At 35.4% G+C, this 8,388-nt stretch overlaps 1 long non-coding RNA gene across 1 annotated transcript; it reads left to right on the forward strand.

Annotated features, from left to right (window-relative positions):
• Positions 1 to 480: 480 nt before the first annotated feature.
• On the forward strand, positions 481 to 2,577 carry LOC113327561. The gene is made up of 4 exons (XR_003349022.1): positions 481 to 659; positions 1,244 to 1,334; positions 1,772 to 1,865; positions 2,227 to 2,577. It is a non-coding gene; the product is annotated as an uncharacterized LOC113327561 (long non-coding RNA).
• The last annotated feature ends 5,811 nt before the right edge of the window (positions 2,578 to 8,388 follow it).

The following is an 8,388-nucleotide window of genomic DNA, read 5'->3' on the forward strand; positions in this document are numbered from 1 at the left end:
AGCGCTAAGAAAATGCTATTAAGAATAGTGTTTTCTTTTTTTTTGTCCGTAGATTTAGGATGAGTTGTTGAAATCTAACGGCTGAGAAAAAAGCGCTATTCTTAATAGCGTTTTTTAGCACTATTAAAAATAGCGTTTTCACTGTTCGACCAGTACACTTGCACTTCCATCGACGGTTCCAAATGCTGAGGTGGCGTGGAAGATGGAAGATGGAACTCTTCCACCATAAGACTTGCTCTAATGACAACAACAGAATCTTAAAACTCTATTTTTATAGTCGTCAGATTTGCCTATTTTAAAATTCAGCCGTCAGATTGGGAGAAATTCGGAAAAGGATTTCCGTCTGAACTATTCACGAGAGCCATCGGATATAATTCGTATTTATAACTCATCCGTTAGATGGAAAAGATTTTTCCATCTGAACTATCCATCGCACCTGTTGGATCGTATGTATTGAAGTGAGATGGAAGCCATCAATGGAATAAGGACTTCTCATGAACTCTTCTCTTTTGTCTCTTCGATCGTTCTTCTTTCTCTTTTTCCCTGTCCATACTTTTCTCTAAACAGATAAACCCAAACAATTGAATCTTCGACTAGGTTCGAACAATTAATGAAGGAGATCAAGAATTCAATCGATTGTGTTTCACTTATTCGATTAGGTAAGTGCACTCCCAAAAGTTAAAGTTAAGAATCGTTTTATGTTGATATTTTATGTTGTCATATGGAATTCTAAGGTTCTATAAATTTTAGGGGTTTTGTTTGTTTTGTGTTTGATTTCTGCTCGGTTTCATGTAAATAATGATGAAGTTCATGATTTTACTCGATTGATTTTCGTAATCGAAGATGGTAATGTCGATTTCCCCCCGAAAATATTAACGATGGTTATGAAGATGGTGGTTCAGATTGGGTTTCATCTTTTTCGATTAGGTATCTGATTCCTGAATCCTAATTATTGATCGTTACTTCAGTTACTTCAGTTATTTGCGCAGAAGATAGGTTTTTTCTGATAATTTGTTTGTTTATATGTAGTATTAGGAGTGATTTTGTAATCTGAATTAAGAAACACTAGATTGGCAAATGCAATTAGCGGTTTCAATTATTTTAATTAATCTGAAATATTTGAAGAAAATTATAATTGTTATGATTGAAGTAGTCCATCGAGAAATTAGGGTTTTGTTTTGAGTAGTATTCTGAGTGACAGTAATCAACTGAAGGAACAACGATTATTTGGGTTGGAATGCAGGACAATGACATATAGGAGACCCCGACGAATTTTCATCTCATCAAGGCTGTAACATTAATAATTCCTCAAGACTTCTTCTACCTCCGGCAAGGTATGTTACTCTTCTAAATAGTAATTTTTGAAGTCTATTTTTTCCTAAGTGTAATATAAGTTGGAATATTTTGGGCCTGCACATGATGCATTATAAGGTTATGGCTAGAGTTTATTGTGCCTTTGTGCAGTCAATACTTTTTTGACCCCAACTCATTAACTCAGAATGGATTCTCTAATAGTGATTATCAAGGCAAGTCTATAAAGATGACCTTAGTATTCAACAGAGGGTAAAATAAGTTGATCACCTGAACTAGCAGCTTTGCTTGGGTCATTTGCTTCCCTGAAATTATTGATTGTAAGGTTCACATAGTAATAGACACCAAAACAGTGATTAGATGTTAGGGTTCATAAATACAATTTAGTTTTATTTCCCGGAAGACTGTCACATTTTCTTTAAATGATGTTATGATGATTTACTGTCATTTCTATTTGTAGGTGTATTCCCAGTTAAGCATCCACTTCCTGCATTCGATGGTACACGGTGTTGGGCAAGTACATATCTTGGGGTCTGCTGGCATAAGTGTGACAGGTACACAACCTGTGCTTGGCCAAAGCAACTTAATAGTTTTTCTTTTGGTAGCTAATCAGAATTGCATCACTTCACATCAAAGTCATATTAAAAAGATAGGCTTTTGTGTATACTTAGTTTAAGTTGTGTTAGGTGTTAAGCGGGAAAAAAAGAATTTCAGTAGGAAAGACTAAATTAGGATGATCTTTGAGTTGTTATGATGTTTGGTGTATTCGTCACATGCATGTTAGTTTAACCTTACATTCATTTCTTAATAATGTTATGAGAATCTGTAGAAATTTATAAGAATTGGGTTTAGTTTTTTTTCCAGATTAAGCTTACAACATTTAATGTAGTCTTTTTTCAATTTTAAACCGAACAGGCCGAAGAAGTGCGGAAATCGCAGGTTAAAGACAAAGATGAACACTACCGGAAATTGTTTCAAGAATGAAAAATGCGGATAGAATAGACTTTTGCTTTGACGACGTGCAACGCACGTGCACTCTACTTGTACTCTTAAGGCTTGTAAGGCATCATCCTTACCCCTAAGCAAGTATACAAGATAGTACCTCGTACAATCATCTAAGAAAATTATGAACCACCTTTTACCATCTTAATTTGGGTTGATTTCATGTCAACTAGGTCTAACTAAATTAATTTTAAGGGTTTAGAATTACTCAAAACAATTTTGCTAAAAGGTTTTATATCATATTTTGATTCGTCAGAGATTTCACTTTTGTGTTCAAAATCCAAAATAAATTTGGGTACGTAGCCTATGCTAGCTATTTTATGCATTGACATATGATTAAGGTTCTAAGTCTACCATGCAAAACATTCAATCACACAAAAGAAAGCACAACAATCAACTATGTTCACTTCATTAGATTTTCCTTTAAGCTTAGTCTTTAACCCTTTCCTTAAAAATCACTACCTTGGTTACAACAAGGTTTTCGGATTCAATTAAGATCTTCAATCTTTTACCATCTACAACAGAAAAAGATACAAGATTCTTGCATATACCCGGAACATGAAAACTCCATTCAATGTGAGCATATTTACAGATATGAGCTTCTGCTCAACCTTTCCCTTTTATGCAACCTCTGTCGCAGATGATTTACTTATATAGAGTTTATCGACATCTCCTATCCTCTGATAGGAGGAGAACAAGTATTTGTTTCAACAAATATGTTTGGTGGCTCAAAAGTCCACCCATCAGTCTCTCATATTGGTTATTAAAATAACTTCGGACATCATGCCACTGAACTCGTACTAGTTTGTTTCAACTAAATTAGCATTAACTATCTAGTAATTAAGGTTTTTATGTTGCCTACAATTTACTGCCGTATGGCTAGGATTTTACACACATAAAAATCACCCTTAATTAAATTAATGCTTGATTCAGGTTTACGAAACATACCTTTCTTAAGAAGACTACGCTTAGAGTTGCGTTTGATGTTCCAACCTTTGTCAGCTTTGGAAAAATTGTGTTCATCCACGTGCGCCTGTTAGCCATGTCCCTTTCTAGTTTCATGTCACAATCTCCGTTTATACTCTGACTACGGAGACGGTAATTTCCCAATCACCTAAAACACCACATCTCACAAACCTTAATTCCGAATCGGAAAATAAATATGAGTTTTGAAGATAATATCTAAATATACAAACTTCATTTGAATCACCATTTCAAAAAACTCATGGTTACCCCATAAAAACTAATTTAGTCAACAAAAAATTTCTACTCATCAGAATTTTTCAGGAACGTTTTTCTGTTTTGTAAAATATCAAAAAAAATCTTTTACAACTCCAAAAATTCTGAAACTTTGTGTGGTTAATTATGGGGATGTCTTCTACGTTATGTCAAAAGGGTTTACTGAAATTCCTTCTAGGTTAAGAGATAAATTTGAAACTCTACAGCTGACCAAAAATTCGTTTTTTGTTTTTCACTCCACAATTAACATCCATGATTATTACAAGGGCTATTTTGCGTTTCCTCCCCTTCCAAGACCTCTAATTAGCGTTTCCTCCCCAAAAAGATTGAAATTAGTGTTTCCTCCCGTCGTTAGTTTTTCCATCCATTGCTCGGTTAGTTTAGTCAGCAACTCGCACACGTGGCAAAAACAAAAAACCTTTCCAATAAACTACCCAAAATACCCTGACACCTAGAAACAACCCTTATCCATGTGGACCGCTCACGATCCAGAAGCTCGATATCAACGGTAAGTTTTAGTCTTCTTCTACATTTCCTATCTAATCCCGATCTCATCATCTCCCAAATCTCCAATACTCATTCAAATCCTAAAACATCTTTGTAAACTCCATCAAAGCCCTGAAATCAACGACAGTCAACTTCATATTCATGGCTGACTTCTCGGCGATAATCTCACCCAAAACCAGAACAAATTTGTACCCAAGCTTCGTTTCCTTCTCAACTTCTAAATAAGACATTAATCAGTCATTGTTCATCGCCTTAATCAATTGCAGAAACTACAGCTTCCACTATTCACTTTCCGATTCACAATTCTTTCCAGATCTTCTAACCAACCGAATCCAACATCCTTTATTATTTCAAATTAGAACAAACCCATCTCTTATTCCTTCCCAGCTTCCAAAAACTATCAATTTCTCCACTATTCACTCAATCAACTTTCCGGTATATTGTGAATTGGGGGTTTTGGGAGAATTTCGGTTTACTCTGAATTGGGGGTCTCGGTATTTTGATTTTTAAAGATTGTATTGATTGATGATTAATAACTCTTATTTTCCTGTCAGTGGCCGTGATATTGCTTGGGTTGTTGGTGGGAATGGGAATATGAAGATCCTAAATACGTCTGAGCTTTATAGCTCATAAACTAAGTCATGAGAACCATTGCCAGAAATGTCGGCGAAAGAGATTATGTTCCTTGAGTGAAATCGAATGGATTATAGGGTTATTGATGATTTTATACGAGCGGGATATGTATCAAATAGTGTTTAAGCTCGACAAAGTTTGTTGATACGAAATCGGTGGTGATGGTGATTGATTGGTGATGGTGGAATTGATGGATGTTAATTGACCAATTGATGTAAGGAGCTGATCGACTACAAACAACTCTAGCCGACGACAACGAGCTGGTAGCAGCAAAGAAGATGGTGATGAACTTTCTCAATCAAGAAAGTGAGAGGGTATTTTGGGTAGTTTTATTGACACGTGTTTGTTCTTTCCACATGTATATTTATGCTGACTCAACTAACTATCTAGTGGATGGAAAAAGTAACGATGGGAGGAAACACTAATTTTAATCTTTTTGGGAAGGAAATGCTAATTAACGATCTTGGCAGGGAAGGAAACGCAAAATAACCCTTATTACAAATTCTAATGTCTTAAGATTGTTGGGTGCAATAATCAAAAATAAGGAAAAATCAAATAAGCAAAAGTTATTGATACTTAGCTCCTTTATAATGGAAGTGATCGATTTGACGAAACGGACGAGCTCCCCAGATCTCCGCAACAGCAACAAGACAAGACTTTGGAAAAACAGAGTGAGTCACGTGTTCAACACGCTGTCCTTAAGACATTAGGGCCCGGCTACACTCAAGAGTGATGATATAGCCCTCACAGGACGGATATCTCCAGGATAAAACACCCTACTACACCTACTACTAGCATATGTAGTAGATGCTCAACTTGAGCTTGGCAACTCCGAAAAAACCCTTAAAGAAAATTGCAAAATATTTTCCCTTGGGTCTCTCTAAAATATAGAGAAACCCCTTTCCCATAGATTTTACAAAAGTAGAGAATTTGTTTAAATAATAGAATGATAAAAATTAAAAAGATGAACTCCCCAATGAGAACGGGCACCTAGCTCAGCTGGTCATCCTCGTTCCCCAAAGTTTCATGCGTTCCAGGAGGTCCCAGGTTCGAGCCCCCAATGGCGTAATATTGCAGAAATTAACATGGAAGGTAGAGTTAGTTTGCCCCCCTTGTGACACAATCCCCCCCCACCCATCCGCTTCGGCTCCTTTGGCTAGGTTACCCATGAGGCTCGCTGGTAGGCTAGCACAGCAACCTGTTCAATTAATGTAGTACTATGTCGTTGGAGCTTAGCTTGTTAAGCTTCCAACTAGTTTCATGTAATAATTGTTATCCAATAATATAAATTATTATTTTTCTTAAAAACTTTAAAAAACAATTTTCTATTAATTATTTTCCAACATTAATAAAGTTGATTGTCTTCTATTAATACTCATGTTTGTTTCGTTTTTTGACCTTTGCTTAATACTCATTTATAATAATTTGTTATTTTCCATATTAAATACAATACATTTTATTATTCTTGAGTTTAATATTCTTGATAATCTAGGTTACTTTTATTTATTAAATTTCAATATTTTACGTTTAACAACAAGTTTATGTCAATCAACATTCGTTGATGTACTAAGTACATTTTATCCTTTGAATTTTATTATGAAAGAGAGGTGACTCGAAATCATGGAAGGCTCAGATAGATATGATATTAGTTTTTAAATTCCGGGTGCTCTTTCAAATTATAAATACAATATATTTATGTTAATTACTTTCGATAGCAAATATATATACATCAAAATAAAACAAAACAAAACAAAACAAAACAAAACAAGACTATTAAAAGAAAAAAGACACGAACCAAATTATAAACTCATAACAAATTCGTAAGTTTTCACTTTTAACCCAGGGATTTCAACTATCAAACTTGTTTCTGAGAGTTGGGGTGTGCAGTCATTTTTAGCTAATAATAGGGATTTCAACTATCAAACTGAAACAAATTCATAAGTTTCAATTGGATGTACAAAATGGCTTTGTACACCATCTGACCTTATATAACACCAATTTAACATTATGTAAAGGAATACTGATTCCGGGTTTGGTTTGCTAATGTATTTGAATGGATGTTGGCTAATAATAATTCCTCTGATATTAAGCACTTGACATGCTACAATTCTCATTTTCCGAGTGATAATAACAATATAAAAACTATTTAATTCGATTATAATTTTCTGTTTTTGGTACTTCATTTTACTGTGAACATGTAATGACAAAGTAACGACCCCAGTGATACCTAGTGAGGTAACAAAAAAAGAGAAGTAACCGTAAAACAAAGAAGATTCCGGAGAAAAAGTTTAACAAAGCGGATAGTTCATTGATTTAGCTCCCAAGAGCATGTTTGTTTCTATTTGTTTGTGGAATCTGTGGAGAAAAGTGAATGGGTGGTACAACCAACAAAATGAGGAAATGAAAACTATACAAATTTTTAGGGCCATGCGGACTCAAACCGTAGACATTCTCGGTTTGTCAATTCCCATGGGATGAACCGAATGAGAATCTGGTTTGTCCATGGTGGCGGAAGATCGGTCGGGGTTTGTCAATTCCCATGGGATGAACCGAATGAGAATCTGGTTTGTCCATGGTGGCGGAAGATCGGTCGGGCGGCAATGACATTGGCGCACAACGCAGCACTTCTTCTAGAGTCTTAGAGTACGTCTTTATGGTTATGTTGAGCAAAACAATGTGCACGACTCTTTCTAGGAAACGAGAGAAAATGGTAAAACAGTACAAGCAACACAAAGAAACAACAGTGAATCGATAATGACCAATACCAAATAACTAACAGCAGCCAAAGGACAAAATTGCAAAACAAAACCGCCCATATTACAAGCACCTCAACTCCGTCCTAGGATGTCATCAGAACCTTGCAGCGACATCTAACGAACTTAAGCTAGATCATGGAACTTACACAGATACTTTCAACCTACAGACTGTCCAGTTTTTAACCACCCCTGAGCAACTGAAGAGAAACAAAATGAAACAGAAACTGATAGAACATTTACTACAGTTAATAATTACCTTTCTAAATTTACAATAGAAAGGGAATTCCCCTTGCTACAGGTCATAATATGGAACATGTACTACAGTTGATAATTCTACAAAATAGCCTTCACTTTAAACACAAAATCCCGAACGTATCTAACAATCTACTTCTTACAATCCCCAACCAACATCGATTCAGTACAACCTGGTTTGAGTTGCCCTCCTAGATGTTGCAAGTCTCAAAAGCAGCGGTAACCTCAAAAACCCAAAGATGCAGAGTACAGAACCACATTACATGTTACAAACAGAAACAAAATATGAACTACACTTCATTTTTATTAGATAGTTAAGTTTCTATAAAGCAGACTATTATGTACAATGGAAGAGTAATTTCCGCTGTTACAAGATCAACAGCTCAAGCATACTAACCTTTCATATACAGGGAAATAAAAGCTTTACAAATGCTCAACCACCTATGACAAGACGATTTTTAAAGATTCATCCAGCAGAATCTGGTTAAGAAAACAAGCTTTACAGTTACAGATATACCATAAAATTTATATCAGCATGGAATAGATTGTGTCATCGGAGTGTCAGACTATACCGAGCTCTTCGATGTGTCAGGGTATCATCAACCTTTGGTACCTCAAACCCCCAAATAATGAGTATACAGTCAGCATTTACATACTACTGAATAAGAAAAAAATTAATCTAAACAAC

The sequence above is a fragment of the Papaver somniferum genome, unplaced genomic scaffold (assembly GCF_003573695.1).
Source record: "Papaver somniferum cultivar HN1 unplaced genomic scaffold, ASM357369v1 unplaced-scaffold_103, whole genome shotgun sequence".
NCBI classification, from domain to species: Eukaryota; Viridiplantae; Streptophyta; class Magnoliopsida; order Ranunculales; family Papaveraceae; genus Papaver; species Papaver somniferum.